Here is a 15,537-nt window from a genome sequence, read left to right as displayed (position 1 = left end):
CCGTTACACTTCACTCCACACATCGTTTTCCGATGTGCGCCATTCCGCTTCACTTCATGATGTGCTCCGTTTCAAGCATAAAAAAAAAACTTTTCCAATCCGGCAAAAATGTCGGATCGAAAAAAAATTTTGTACCCCAGCCGGCCCATTTTTTTTTTTTTTTTTTTTGACTTACTTTCTCACAAGGTTGCAAGAAAATTACTCCTGTTTGGTCTTTTTGCTGATTTCTAAGCCTGTACTTCTCACAAAGGCTCCTTCCAAGGGTTCCATCTCTCTGTTCAGTATACTGCAAGCCCACACCCTTGTCGTTTCTCCTTCTCTGTTTTTCAAAGTGAGGATCTTACTCCTCCCAAACTTCCCATCTACTTCTACCACTTCCAGGATTTTATAAATCACTCCGATTGGGAGTTCCTTCCATTTCAGGGTTTCCAGGCTCTGGTCCTTTGCCTTTTCCTCAAAAAAATTATCATTGATAAATTCGTTGTCTACGATTTTTGAACTTCTAAGTTCATCCATATTTTGAACAAAAGACATATTTGTATTTACCCTAGGATTACATTCTTTTCAGGTGTTTGGGTTTTTGTGTAAAAAAAAAAAAAAAAAATAGATTTTTTTGTCGTATGTCATTCATTTACATTTTTTAGTTTTTTTTCGTTTTTTATCATTTTTATGCTATATTTCTACTTAAAATAGATTTGTGGCAGAACCGGCAATTTGATACTACTCACAATTTAAAATATATGTTGAAAATAAGAGAGAAAATAATCATATAAATTGCATAATTATAGGATTTTTCTATACATAATAGGAACGGGTATACCAAAATTTTATTGGATGTTTTAGGGGGAGAATGCACACATTTGGTATATAAATATAAAAAATACACACATCTGGTAGAAAATAAAGTCTCACCAACTATAGCATTTCATATTTAATTGTCATTCTTAGTTGGAATGATGGAAGGAGTCATTTAAAAAAAATGCATGTACGCTGTGGTTAGTAGTGGTTATTCAACTTCCTAGAAAATGTGTGAATAGCCGCAGTTGCATAGTACACACAATACATATATTTCCAGTTTATTTCTGTAATTTTTTTATAGTTTAAATCAGAGACATATATACGTATATAAAATTATGGTTAACAACAAAAAAATATTTCAATATTTGAATTTGATGTGACTTACCGTTCATCTGTTCTGCCTTTTTGGGGGAGGGGGGTTATACATTGTTTAATTGTAGAGTCTAACTTAACTAAGAATGAAAAAGCATTGTTCTAAAAAGGGAATTTAAAAAACAACTCACTTCTATCGAAAGTAACAGATGAAAAACGTAAATTTACATAAAAAAAAAACAGTTTCTGGATGTAATTTGAAAAACTATTTTTTTTTTAGTTTAGTCAAACACATAAAATTTTGTATTATATGTCTCTGGTTAAGTGATTAAAGTTGAGCAAAAAATGTTTCGTCAGAATTTAAACCATAGGTAGGGTACACCTAGGATACCTCTTATAAGATAACTTGTGATGCTTTAGAATCGTGATAATTACTGTGACATGGTACATTCTGTATAGGTAGTGATTTACGTTGACATTTTGGGGTATTACATGTATATTGCCTGCATATGGTAGGTAATGTCCCATGACGTCTCACGAATATACTGGTTTATATATTTATATTGGGGTTCAATATCTATTCATGATAATAAGGTTTTATAACATTAACAATTCTGCATGTTCTGTATACCAAATTCATATTTTATTTTCAGACCGAGTGAGGATGTGTAATTTTTGAAGGAAACATATAAACTATCAAATAAATTTCGGTGTTTTTCACTAAGTATTAAATCATCGAAATTTAAAAATACTGTCATTAAGTATTGTAGCCGATAATACGGAGTATTCTATGAATTTACAAAAAGAATTTTGTTCCTGGATGTAATTATTTTTTTTAATTTAGTGATATAAGTTGAGAAAAAAAATCTATTCAGAATTTAAATCATTCTCCCCACCCTGGATCCCTCTTAAATCATGAATGGTCATGCTTTACAATCGTTAGAATTTCTTTGACATGGTACATTCTGTATAGGTAGTGATTTATCTTGACAATTCCGGGTATAACAGAGCTACATATAAATTGCCTGTATATGGTACGGTGCCGTCCCATGGACCCTTTCGTATACAGGTTCACGTTTATACTGGCGTTCACAACCTTTTTCTGATGTAACAAGATTTTATGACATTCACTTATCTGAATGTTCTGTATACCAATTTCATATTTTATTTTCAGACCAAATGAGAATATGTTTATTTTCAAGGAAACATATTGAGTATCAAATTAATTTCGGTGGTTTTTATTTAACTCGGTATTAAATCAAAAAAATTTAAAATACTACTGCTTGTCCGGTAGTAAGGAGTTTTATTGTCTGTTTAGAGTGGGAATAATGTGTCCTACTGAAGGATATGAATGACAAGTCTTGCAAAGGTACAAGATATAAAGCACATTGAAAATTCGATTCTTCCAGTCTGTCCTAAATACAAATCACAAACGTTTTCTTGCATTATATACTATATAAGAAACACGTTTCAGCTGAACTATGTATTTTTTCGGTTCCATTCTACATTGGCAAAGTTGACTTTAGATGGTTTCCGATATAGATTGAATATCTTTTGGCCAGGTAACACCTACCAAGAATTCAAATAATTAGATTAGAGTGTTTCCGTACATTTTGTAACCGTATGAGATAAATCAAAAGTGCTTTGGATACACCATTTTTTTCGTTTTGATCAGTAAATGATATACTCTTATTATAACACTTGATTATTAGTTTTCCCAAGATTATTTCTTCGTTTTTTAACTTATCAAATAAAACAATCATTTTGATTTTAATAACTTCTCTATTAGATTTATATATTTGAACATTATTTATCATTTTATAACATTGGATTTATTCATCCTACATGTATATGAAATACATGTTCAAAATAATGATTCGCTTAACAACGGCCCAAACCCTACCCTAAGTATAATTTAATATTCCACGGCGATCTATTTGTATTTGCCACCACCTTTAATATGTATTTTAACTTTGTGTATTAAACTCGACTTTCCGTCTTATAATCCATTCGAATTGACAGTCACACCTGGCACGGTGTGCCCTAGAGGCCCTGTTAATTGTCGATCTGTAAATTACCATATACCTTTTAAAAAGCATTCCACGAGTATTGCCAGAGAATAATACACACATCGTATATACCTAGTCTTAGCGTAGATAGTAAAAGGTCAATAAGCGTACACCTATATATTGTCTTTACTGTTTAAGTTATATACTTTAATTTGTTCACTATATCCGTCGGAAAATGCAGATATTAAAATAAAAATAAAAGAATCACTTTGTGTGCTGTAAACAAAAAGGAATCGGAGTGTGTACGGTAAAAATTTAAAAAAATATCTCATGAATGATCTTCTTGTATGTTGAGGTATCGATTTCATCCATTGTCTGTTCTATTTTTGAGCAATATTTAGATCTTATTTGCTCCAATTCTTTGCAGCGTAGAATAAAATGTTCCAGATCTTCATTTTCCTGTTCACAGATTGTACATATCGGGTTAACTTTCGGATCGAACTTAGCTCTTTTGGCTTGCAATATGTACGTTTGAGTACTTATTCTTGCTTTTATTTCTCCTGGCTTTACATCTTTACTATTGTTTTTTACGCTTTTCCATATATTGTGTGCTTCATTTAATGGATTGTTCTGTATCTCTATGTATTTAAGTGATGTGTTTTCCATTTTTTCATAGTGACATTCATTTTTCCAGTATTCCTAGATCTTTATTCCTACTAGTCTTTTCCATTCGATTTTCTTAAGTGGTTTTTCTATGTAGTAACTACTAGATTTCAAATTTTATTTTGATAGAGTTTTTTCCACTCTGTTGATAAAGTCTTTTCCTCTTTGGTCTGAGAATGCTATTTGTCGACGCAGAATTTCACATTCTATGGTTCCTGAATTTCAAACAATATTCATGAAGAAGGTAAGTAGATTTTTGTCTAATGTGATGGCAATAGGTTCTGCTCCTACCAGGGTATAGACAGCCATATTTGCTGTATTATTTGGAAGCCCTTGAATTTGTCGGAGAATTTTTCTCTCTGCCAGTTCTAGCATATCCTTTTCTTTTGCAAGTAAGTTCATCACCTCAAGTCCGTAGATGCTTCTTGGTACTGCATATGTTCTCCATAGCTTGTATGCGACCATGGGTGAGAATCCCCTTCTGACATGTAAACCGGCTCCGAGAAGGCTGTATATTGTTGCCCTGCCGGTTCTTATTCTTTCAGAGATATTTGCCCGGTTTTGCTCGTTTCTTTTGATACCTAGATGTTTGGTTTCATTGGTTATATTGATGTCATCGTCATCGAATTGCAGTGTTGTTATGTTTGAGCCTTTTGCATTATATAAAACCGCTTCAGATTTAGTTGGATTGATTTAACTAGATCTCTGCTTGTATGGTGCTGTACTATGTCTAATATGCCTTGTGCGTCTGCAGTACTATTTGCCAGGACAGCAATGCCATCGGCACATGTGGGTGCAGGGACTTGTATATTACCAATACATGCTCCAAGTCCACTTTTTAAAATGCTATCCAGTATGACGTTGTTGTAGCATTTATATAGCGTTGTAGATAGTTTTGCACCTTGTTGAATTCCTTGTAACACCATTACATCTTCTGTACATTGACCTTCCCATTTGACCTTAATGCTCATGCCTTTATACATGTTTCTCAGTAGTATCCAGAGTTTTCCTTTTATTCCATAATAGTATAACTTGTTGAAAAGTATTTCATGGTTTAGTTTGTCAAATGCTTTTTCTGCATCAAGAGTTATTAAAATCATCAGTATCTTTAATTTCTTACTTTCTTTGATTGCTTCTGATGTGAGGAAAGCTGCGCATAGTGATGATACTCCTTCTGTAAAGCCTCTTTGCAAGGGGTTTTGTATGTTATTAAATACAGAGTCAACTCTATCCTTCAGTATACTTTGTAATATTTTTGCAAAGGTTTTAGTCACAGTTATTCCTCTATAGCTAGATGGTAATGTTTTGTCTTTTTCTTTCTTTAGGATTGGTGTAAGAATCCCTGTCTTTAGGAAGATTGGTACATCCAGATATGTTAAAATTAAATTTAGCAAATGTACTATAAAGGGAGTTAACTCATCCATCCCATATTTGTAGTGTTCTGCCGAAATTCCATCCTCATCTGGTGCTTTTCCTGCTTTAAGTTTTTCTATAGCTTTATCAACCTCCTTTACATTGACATGATCAATGCCTTGACCTTTTTCCCTTTCTATGGATTCTATTATATTGTTTTGTATTTCTACAAGCTCTAGCTTTTCAGTGTCAAAATTTTCTTCTAATGTTGGCGTAGCTAGTTGTTGGAAATGTTCTTGCCAAATGTTCATTATGCTTGGGCCATCTTCTGCAGTCTTTTCATTCAGTTTCAGTATCTAAAATAATGTCTTATATTGTAATATGCTCTTTGTGAGCCCATGTGATGGAAATAAAACATCCTTTTCTCCTTCTATAGTAAATACTGCTGAAATTGGCGTTAAACACCAACAATCACTCAATCTATTTTCAAAGATTTTCCGTTTTATCTCGTGTTACAACACCAGATGAGAGTACTTATATATTTATATATTATTCCTAGCAATACTATTTATTAGTTCAAAAAGAGATTTTTTTCATTATTTTACTCATCCATTTAATTTTCAACTTGTTTAAGGAAGCGATTAAGCAATGATTTTTTTTGTGTTGATCTTTTCAAGTTTTATAAAGCTTGCAATTTCAAGAAAAACTATGTTATATTTTGTTATACATAGTTTGCACTATATAGCCTTCCCTTTTTTGAAACATACTTCTTAGCTTATTCCGCACTCTCTTATTTAAAACATACTTATTCCGCACTGTACAATGTATTTGTTTTCGATATTCTTTTTGGAAATACATAAGTTGTTTAACTTGGTAAAGTGTTTCTTATTACATGCAAAATTATGTATACAGGTCACCGTACGGTCTCCAACAATGAGCAAAAGTCACATCGTATAGTGCACTATAAATATTCCGACGTGACAAAATGTAAAACAATTCAAACTAAAAACCAACAGCCTGATTTATGACATTACAATAACCGAAAACAAATTTGACAGACAGCAAACAACGTCAACCACTGAGAGTCCTGAATTGGGACATGCACATATAGAATGTGGTGGAGTTAAACACTTTTGAACGTTTCCCTTATCAAAGACAATGGTGTAACATGCAACATGAGAATAAACTGTAAAAATTACTTAGAAAGGGTTTACCTTATCCGATCTGCAAACGATTTAAAAAAAAAACACTTACATAAAGCAAAAAGACACAAAGTACCGATCTTAGAGTACTCGCAGTTACTGAAAGCTAGTTTCAAAATAATTACAACTAATGAATAAATCTTTTTTTTTCTCTTAGGCATACATATCCCACGGATTTAGTGTAAAGACGTCATAAAATAGTCCTGCAAAAAACAACTTGTCCAATGTCAAAACATAAGTACATAATATCGACAGGATTTAGGACTAAAAATTTGATAAATGTAATGCAATTCATATTTAGCTATGCATTTAAAAGTTATTAGAAAAAAATAAAACCAATATCAGTGCCGATAAAAACAACATTCAAAGATCTTACTACGATGTTACTTGATATCCTAAAATATAGGTTTTTATAGATTTCACCTTTTTGAATTTCAGTAGAATAATGTATTATTGTGAGAGTACTAGTTTAACCAAAGTATCACTGAGTTTACAGGGGTTATTTCATAATTTACAGGTCTTATAAATAATGTTACCGTAAAATTATGGATGTGATATTCCTTTTTTGATAAGAATTGTATAGGACAAGCCAAACTTTAAAACCAAATCTTTGTATCTATGAAAGAAACAGGAATTTAAGTTTAGAAGCCATTGGCTTTTGACAATAAACTTATGAAATATGTTGGATGTATGCTATGTTGAAATTTATTTGTGCGACTCTACAAGCATTGGGTCACCATATTTGTTTTCATGCTATGATACAAAACAGAAAATTTAAATGTACATTTCTAAATAAAATCTGGGTTAATTATTCTTTTTAAGTTATAGTTTAATTTTTTTAATCAATCGATTGATTCAATTTTCTTGTTTTATGCCACTTTTTACACTCTTGGCTATATCATGGTAATCAGTTTTATTGGTTAAGGAAGCCTGAGTATCCGATGAAACCTTCGACAGGATACTTGCAATCCTATTAAAATAAGATCAAAGTCGAACGCACATTGTCATAAGCGGAATTAGAACTCGCAACCTAAGTGTGTTGATAGGCTATTAAACACTGTAGACGAACTACCAAGACCACTTGGCCACCGAGGCCCCAAGTCTATCAAATAATGTACAGTTAGTTTATATAAAAGATAAAATCATATAATTTCCTACATTTAAATTAAATGTCTGACAAACGAGTTATATTCCTATCTAAGAAATTGTAGTTTATTGAAATACCGAGACCAATTGTGTTCTGTTATTGATGCACCCAAGATGGTGGAAGACCCCCCCCCCCCCCAAAAAAAAACAAAAAAACCCCAACCCCCTTACACACTACATTGAATAGCTTCTTGTTTGTCTTTGGTAACTGTAAGTTACTCGGACATATTTTCTAAGAAATGAATAAATGAGAGAAAATTGAAAATATTTTATTTCTAAAACAAAAATGAAATTTAGAAGACAGCACAAAAAATGTATTTCTTATAATTCATCAATTTAAACTCATCTTATTTTCAGATTTTTAAGTTTAGATGTCATTTTATTAAGAAACAATTTTATGCATATTGATCTGTATTAAAAAAAATACCTACAGTAGATGTTCATAAACTTTATCGAAACAACATATGTCAGTTAGATTTGTGGATATATAAGTACATGACCGTAATGACTTGATAGGTGTAGTCTGTTTTGTGCACTTTGGACAGTACTATATGGTGAATTAATAGTTCATCTGATCTAATGGCACTGTTGAAACAGTAAAATAAACGTGGTATAGCAGTTGTTGTTCCTCCAGTTTTTTCTCTATTTCAGAAAGGTGGGCTTTTTAGCTCGCTTTACAACTTCCGGTGTACCTCCAGCGTGAACTCGTCGTAAACATTGCATTATCTGTAAATAATCAACCATGAAAGATTCAATTATATCTCAAAATACATATTTCAGTTACCACTATAATTAAAATAAACAACGTGTCATTTTTTATTCAGGAATAGGGAGTACTTTCGATACGTTTAATTTGATTTAAGTGCCAGTATTTGTAAGAAGATAAGAATCAGGCAATTTAGAAAAATTCGAAACATGGCAGAAAAAAGACCCACCGACTTAACCACCCTATTTTGAAGGTACCCTCATCCTGAGTTAGAAATGATAGGTCTTTCGTTTCTGCTTGTCTAGTAATTCGGGAAATATCTGACTAGATAAATTTTGGTTAGAATGATAGCAAATTACGGAGTTAGCTCCCCTTAATTGTTAACTTTTTAGTGCATTTCAACCAAATTATATCTTATATTACCAGAACAAGGAAAGGAAATGAATGTTATATTCATCCCACCATTATACATTCTGAACTTAAATTAATACAAAGCTGAGCGGGTTTTTGTTTGTCATGTTTTCACCACTGCCTGATTCAACTGGCAGTTTGGCACTTTATTAGATATGCGCTGTGATTAAAAACAATAACCACGATTCAAGGCAAAATATTGGTATACAATATAAGACACTACACACAAGGAATAGTGGCATTCGGGACCTTTATGGCAAAACAATGGAGTTTTAGTGAACGTTTACAGTGTCATCATATCAAAAAAAAATATTTCTCAAACGTTTTTCTGGACCTCTCTTTGGTCCTTTTTAAATTTTTATTTTCTGTAAACTTTAATTTTGAAAGACATTTTTATTAATTTTTTATTCCTCTTCAATTATTTTCCATTCTGTATCTATTCCGTAGCACTCAATTATTCTCTATTCTTTTTTCTATTTCACTTTTGACCCTTTTTCTGATCAGTGATGTTTGACCATTATTCTCTAAACCACACCAAGACCCTCGTACATTGAGACAATATTTTATTGAATATGACATATACGTGTAATTACAGCTTATAATGGCTCTGACTTTTAAAATTATGTTTACTATAAATATTGCTTCGCATCACGGTGCGGAGCTATTAGTTTCAGTTGACATACACGCCATCTTGATATAATAACTTATCACATATAGATTCTGATTGGTTGCTTGATGATGCGGCTGAGATACAGCAACAGCTATTGGCCTAAATGGGATAAAGAATAACAGACTTTTCTCGTCTCAGGATAAGATATTAAATGCCGGAATATTAACTATGTGTATTTCAGTTCCGATCAACTGTCTTCAATTCACGTTCGTTTTATTATGCATATATTGAAATATCAACTATTAATACGTATTTACTTGCTTTGCCAATCTGCAATATGCACGATTTGTTTTGCTAAACAATGTTCCTATACAAATTAATTACAATGTTTATAAAAATGCATTATCTGTAGTTTATAACTTCTGCCTATCTAGGCACACCTCCAGAGAGGCTCACCCATAACGCACACTCTTAAAGTAAATCCATTTTATATCAATCAATATCTAAAAATACCACATTTCTAATACTAAATCATCAACCACGTGCACACATATTCCCTTAAATTAGGGTAGAGCGAAGCAGTCCACAGCTTTTAAGAAAGCTCAAACTTGTCTCAATTACATTTGAACAACAAACGTATCATTCTTGTGCCTCGGTCTTACATGTATCTGCGTGCTTCGAGTCTTACTGAGTAAACAGTTTCATGCATCAAAACAGATTTCGATGGGTTTTTTTCCGTTGACAGATTTCAATATTCATTTTTTTCCATTATTTTGATATGGAAATGGATCTTATATGACTACATGGATCATAAAAATCAAGAATTTATCAAGAGTAAAAATACTATTATGTCAGATTATAGAATACTAGTAGACTGGTTCCCTGTCCTTTATCTGTTTGGCTCTGACAACAAGGGTGACTCAGATACCTGTATGTTGCAAGGGAGAGAACTAGCCTTAACATACTAGGTACTTACATCGTCATTATATGGATAACCTCCGAGCTTTAGTTTTGAGAAAACGAGATGACCTTCTACTGTAATTTCATATGAAGCTACAATAAAAACTTTCTTATATATGATACACAATTTGCAAGACAATAAGTGATAAGAAATTAGTGGAAAAGCAAGCTTGTCAGGCCCGTAGCTACGTTTAAGTAAAAACGCCCGGGCGTACACATGAATTTTGGAGAATATAGTAGTTAATCTAAATAAATCAAAAGAATTGGTTAAAAGCACATGAGCCTGTTATTCTTTCTTCAATGACTTGTAATAAGTGACGAAATTTAATTTTTAATCAAATGTTATCATGTTATATATTTGTTCATTTTCTGTCAAAGTCTAAATTACTTTTTTCTGCTGTAATAATACTGACTTTGTACTTCAAATATATTTGATTTCTTAAGTATTGGCTGTCAATCTTCATGCTCTCTGGTTCAAGCATTTAATTGCATATGCAGTGATTTATACAATTCTGGTAACTTTTATGCACAGTATCGTACTGTACAAACCTTTACATATGAGTGTTTGACTGAAGTTTTCTTTATTATATATTTCTTGAAGCTGAGCTACGATATGTGGTTTGCATTTTTATATTACACCTGACCATCTATGAAAATTAAGTGACCACCGTCATCAGGTTGACTATCCTGTCACTTATTGTTGTGCGCATGAATAATATGAAGTCGAAAATAGTTAGTAGAACGACAACATTAAAATGAAGATTTACTTTTTAGCTCACCTGGCCTATAGGGCCAAGTGAGCTTTTTTCGTCACTTGGCGTCGATCGTCGTCCGTCTTCGTTAACTTTACAATTATCTTCTCCTCTGAAACTATTGGGCCAAATTAAACCAAACTTGGCCACAATCATCACAGGGTATCTATTAAAAAAAAATGTGTCCGATGACCCCGCGTACCAACCAACATGGCCAACATGGCTAAAAATAGAACAAAGGGGTAAAATGCAAGTTTTATCTAGTATCTTGAAAACTGCTACAAATAGAGAAAATCTGACAGTGACAAAAATGTTCCGAGAATAATGAGATCTATACCTATTGTCTATTTACACCAAAACTGTCAGACGACTTCTTATAGACGTTTTACCATTTTTTAGTGGTTTTTTTTCCTATTATATTGAACATTATAAAAGATAAGATCTACAAATAAGATACACGGTCGAATCATCAGACGACTCCTTATTGAGTTATTGCCCTTTAATGGCAATTTTTAACATTTTTTGCGTTTTTGACTTATATCTGAAAAAAATATAATAGATAGATAAAAATTTAAATAAGACAAAATCAACAATTTGTAAGTCTACTGGCCGAAATAGTCAGTTCACTCCTTATCGGAGTTCTTGCTCTTTAATGACGATTTTTTCCAATATTTTACGTTTTTGGCTATTATCATGAAATCTATACAAGGAAGAAAGACACTTTATATAGCAATAATGATCCACAAGACAAGTCAAATTTTGCCGAAATAGTTAGTAGACTCTTTAAAGGAATGTTTGCCCTTAAATGGCATTTTTTTTTACCATTTTTTTTTTGGTGTTTTGGGCAAAAACTAAAATAGACAGAGAGAAACTGTAAACAGAAAACATGATCAGCAATACAATTGTCGTTTATTTATGACTAAAGGTCTAGTTTGGGGTTTACAGAATAGAGATTAATTGACCAATTCTGCAGAAAAATTGGCAGAGATATTACCTTGTGCAATACCAAGATACAGGTTAGTTTGATTTTAATTTACTGATCGACAAGTTGACATATTATAATATATAAATTTTACATTCTGGGCCCATTGTGCTCATCACGACTGCATCCGGGAAGACGACAAGAATTTCCTCTTTCAATCTCTCAAATCTTCCACCAGAGCATCAGCCATACCTATATAAATGTGAAGCAACAAAAATAACAAATAGATCGATCAGAGTTGTTCTCGTCCTTAAATTAATGAAACATGAACTGTTTTTTCTTTGAAGTTTTACACGAAATAAAGATTAGGACGTTATGAGTATTAACCTCTTTGGTAAATTACAATTGTTGATGGGAAAATCTGAAAAACACAGTAATAATCACAAATGATATAAACCAAAGACATTTGCAGGTCACTTGTCGACTGAAATGTTCAATTTCACGCTACAAAACAAAGAAAACTCTAAAAGATAAGAGTTTGTTTTCGGTGTATTGAAATTTCTCACTTTTCGTATGAAAATCAGTTTCAAGTTTCATTGACAGACATATAAGATGAAATACACATGCTTTTACATGTATGTGCGTCCTAGGTTACTCCGAATCTTTAGTTAAGAAGTAATTGTTACCAAAAGGTTGTGTTCGTTCAAATAAATACTGCAATTAATTCGAGTTGGGTTCTCTATATAAATGTGACTGTTTAAATCCACATCGAAGCAGAAAGAGCTAAAACATTAAAAGCATTTCGCCTTTATGCCAGGCTAGCCTTGTGAAAACTGGAGACGAGTCTGATTTAAACCAATATTACTGCAAACGTAAGTAGGAAACTGAAAATGTATATAAAATGATTCTTTAAACCATAAGAGTTTAGTTTAAATCTAAAACTAGGTATTCATTAAATATATTTCACCTACGTCTACTAAAATATCTTTTTTCTTTATTTATGTAACAACTTTAAAGTAACTCAGATAAAACTTGTGTTGAGCAGAATTGGCCTAAAACTTACTTGTAGCCAACCAAGTCATTCAATGGAATATAATGACATATTATGAAATTAGTTATAAATCTTTCCCCAGAACAATTCGAAACGCATAGTTTTAAGATTGATCTCCCTTGTATCAGTATACATCATCATGTATGTCATTAACCCGAATAATTCAGTCCCTCCCCGTAATCGATCTCTCCTACTTGCGAGGGCCTGAATTCCTTACACGATAAAAACTCTTCACAAATCCTGAATTTTGATTGGTGCCCTGTAGAAGAGGTGACCAATCATCAATTAGCTCAATTTTATCGAGATAGGTAAGTCCCGAGCTAATTCCGAATGATTGATTGAAGATTTTTCATTGTCAATGCATTCAGGCATTAATGGAGTAATCGTAGATCAGCGGAATATAACGACTGAATTATTCGGGTTAGTATGTCATGAATTGACCAGCATATCTATAAAGTGTAATATTTGTTTTTAATTATAAGGCAGATTAGTATACTCACTGGTATTCTATAGTAACTGTGATGGTCATATTATATTGTCTCCAAATAACTTCTGTTTTAAAGTGTTTAGAGTAACCTTCACGTGGTATTGTTTACATGTAGCTATGTAACTATTAATCAATATAACACACATGTATTAGCATTTTCATTTAAATTTGACACTACACATGTACACACAATACAACGATTTAAATAACATAACAAGGAAACAAAATACCTTAACAGACATTTGAACTATTTTTCCTATGATTTGAATGGTTTGTTAAATATAAAGGAATTTAGCTCAATACAAAATATATGCATTATGTATTATGATAAAAACAAAAATGCGTACATTTGTAGCAAGGGAGCTACGAAAATAAAAATAAAAAATCGAACTGCAATTAAGGTTCATCATAACAAATGGACAAAAATGGCTGTATTTACACCTCAAAAACTACTCTGTGTACAGACTTACCTGTCCAGTTTGGAAAGTTTTAAGGCCTGGCATCCACTAGATATATAAAAGTTAAATGCATTTTGTGTTTCAGAAAGATGAAATCTTTTTTGGATTTTGATGGCCATTTTTTTTCCTTTCTGCAGAAGGTGTAAAAATGAACTAAGTTGGGATAAAACTTTGAGATGCTCCCTCTCAGGTAAAAACTGTATTGTATTGTATTGATTGTCCTTGATTGACACGGACAATAGACAGACAATAGGTATCTACACAACTATAGGTGAGTTAAAGGGTTTAACTGAGTGGACAGTATCAAAGCAATTCAGGTGTTTGTTTATTTTTAAACCTTCTGCAGAAAGGAAAAAAAATGCCCATCAAAATCCAAAAGTGATTATATCTTTCTGAAACAAAAAATGCATTTAACTTTTATATATCTAGTGGATGCCAGGCCTTAAAACTTACCAAACTGGACAGGTAAGTCTGTACACAGAGTAGTTTTTAAGGTGTAAATACAGCCATTTATGTCCATTTGTTATGATGAACCTTAAGGCGGTGACTAGTGAAAGCAAAAATATAAGACATACAAGCTCTAAAGCTCTACAAGTTTTGAATACAATATAACAGACTATCAAAGTGTATCATGAACCCAAATGTCATAAATAACAAATGTGTAAGGGAGATCTTAAAATAAAACAATATAGGTAAAAGCAGTTAACGTTTTGACCCCAGTATAATGTATAACAAAAACACAAATACAAGTAAAACTAAACAAAATAATACAATTTAAGGAAAGCTCGCAGTTACTGATTACTTAACTTTCCGAGGCTGGTCCCAGTCTAATATCAGCGGCTGTACTAAGGAGTAAAATTCACATTATCTTCTTATTCTTATATCAAAATATCCGGAATATACCTGGAAACACGATCTTTTGTACTGACCAGAGTGAATAATGCAGAAAATAAACAACATTGACTTAATTCTTATTTATGATCAACTGTTGTATTATAGTTCTATTTGTAAAGGCACATCATCCAAAGGTGCTGGGGTTCTTTTAAATAGGAACGAACATACATATTAGTTATAGATAGGCTTAGGGGATTTCACTAACCCTCTATGGATCCGTAGGGGTCAGTAAAGTGAACCCTATAACGAATTTATCGCCCACGGGACTTTTCCTGCCAAGATGTGTATAAAAATAAACAAGTAAATACAATAACATTAATAGATGACGCCATAATCAATATAGTAGACATGACGTCATGATACCGATATGTCATTAACTGAACCCCTACAGATCCATAGGGGTCTTAAGCTTAATTTGTACTTTGATCTTCTATTTTAAAAAAATTATTAATTTGATTTATATATTTGTGTGGTTACGTTGCTGCCCTGCTGTATACACATAATGAAACTTTTGTTCAGGAAATTTCGTCGAAAGTGCAAACATATTTTAAAAATAGTGATAAAGCATCTATTCCAGAACTTGAAAAACAAATTACCTTTGAAGAAATTTGTGAACAAATACATACTCTAAAGTGTGGGAAAGCACCGGGACCGGTTCGTATTAATAACGAAAATATACTATATGGCGGTGATTAAGTGATCAAATGTTTGTGTAAACTTTTTAATATGATCTTGAAAACCGAATATATACCTGTTTCTTTTCGACATGGTATTAGTATTCCTCTGTATAAAGGAAGTAACAA

The 15,537-nt window shown here is 32.3% G+C and overlaps 1 long non-coding RNA gene across 1 annotated transcript; it reads right to left on the bottom strand.

Moving 5' to 3' along the window:
• Positions 1–7,737: 7,737 nt before the first annotated feature.
• On the bottom strand, positions 7,738–13,526 carry LOC127722073 (uncharacterized). Its single transcript, XR_007991625.1, has 4 exons — positions 13,396–13,526; positions 11,999–12,096; positions 10,187–10,263; positions 7,738–8,209 (listed from the first exon to the last, which is right to left on the bottom strand). It is a non-coding gene; the product is annotated as an uncharacterized LOC127722073 (long non-coding RNA).
• Positions 13,527–15,537: the final 2,011 nt, after the last annotated feature.

Source organism: Mytilus californianus, unplaced genomic scaffold, assembly GCF_021869535.1.
Source record: "Mytilus californianus isolate M0D057914Y unplaced genomic scaffold, xbMytCali1.0.p SCAF_12, whole genome shotgun sequence".
NCBI classification, from domain to species: Eukaryota; Metazoa; Mollusca; class Bivalvia; order Mytilida; family Mytilidae; genus Mytilus; species Mytilus californianus.
Note: the sequence above shows the minus strand (reverse complement) of the source record. Positions and strands in the feature narration are given on the sequence as shown.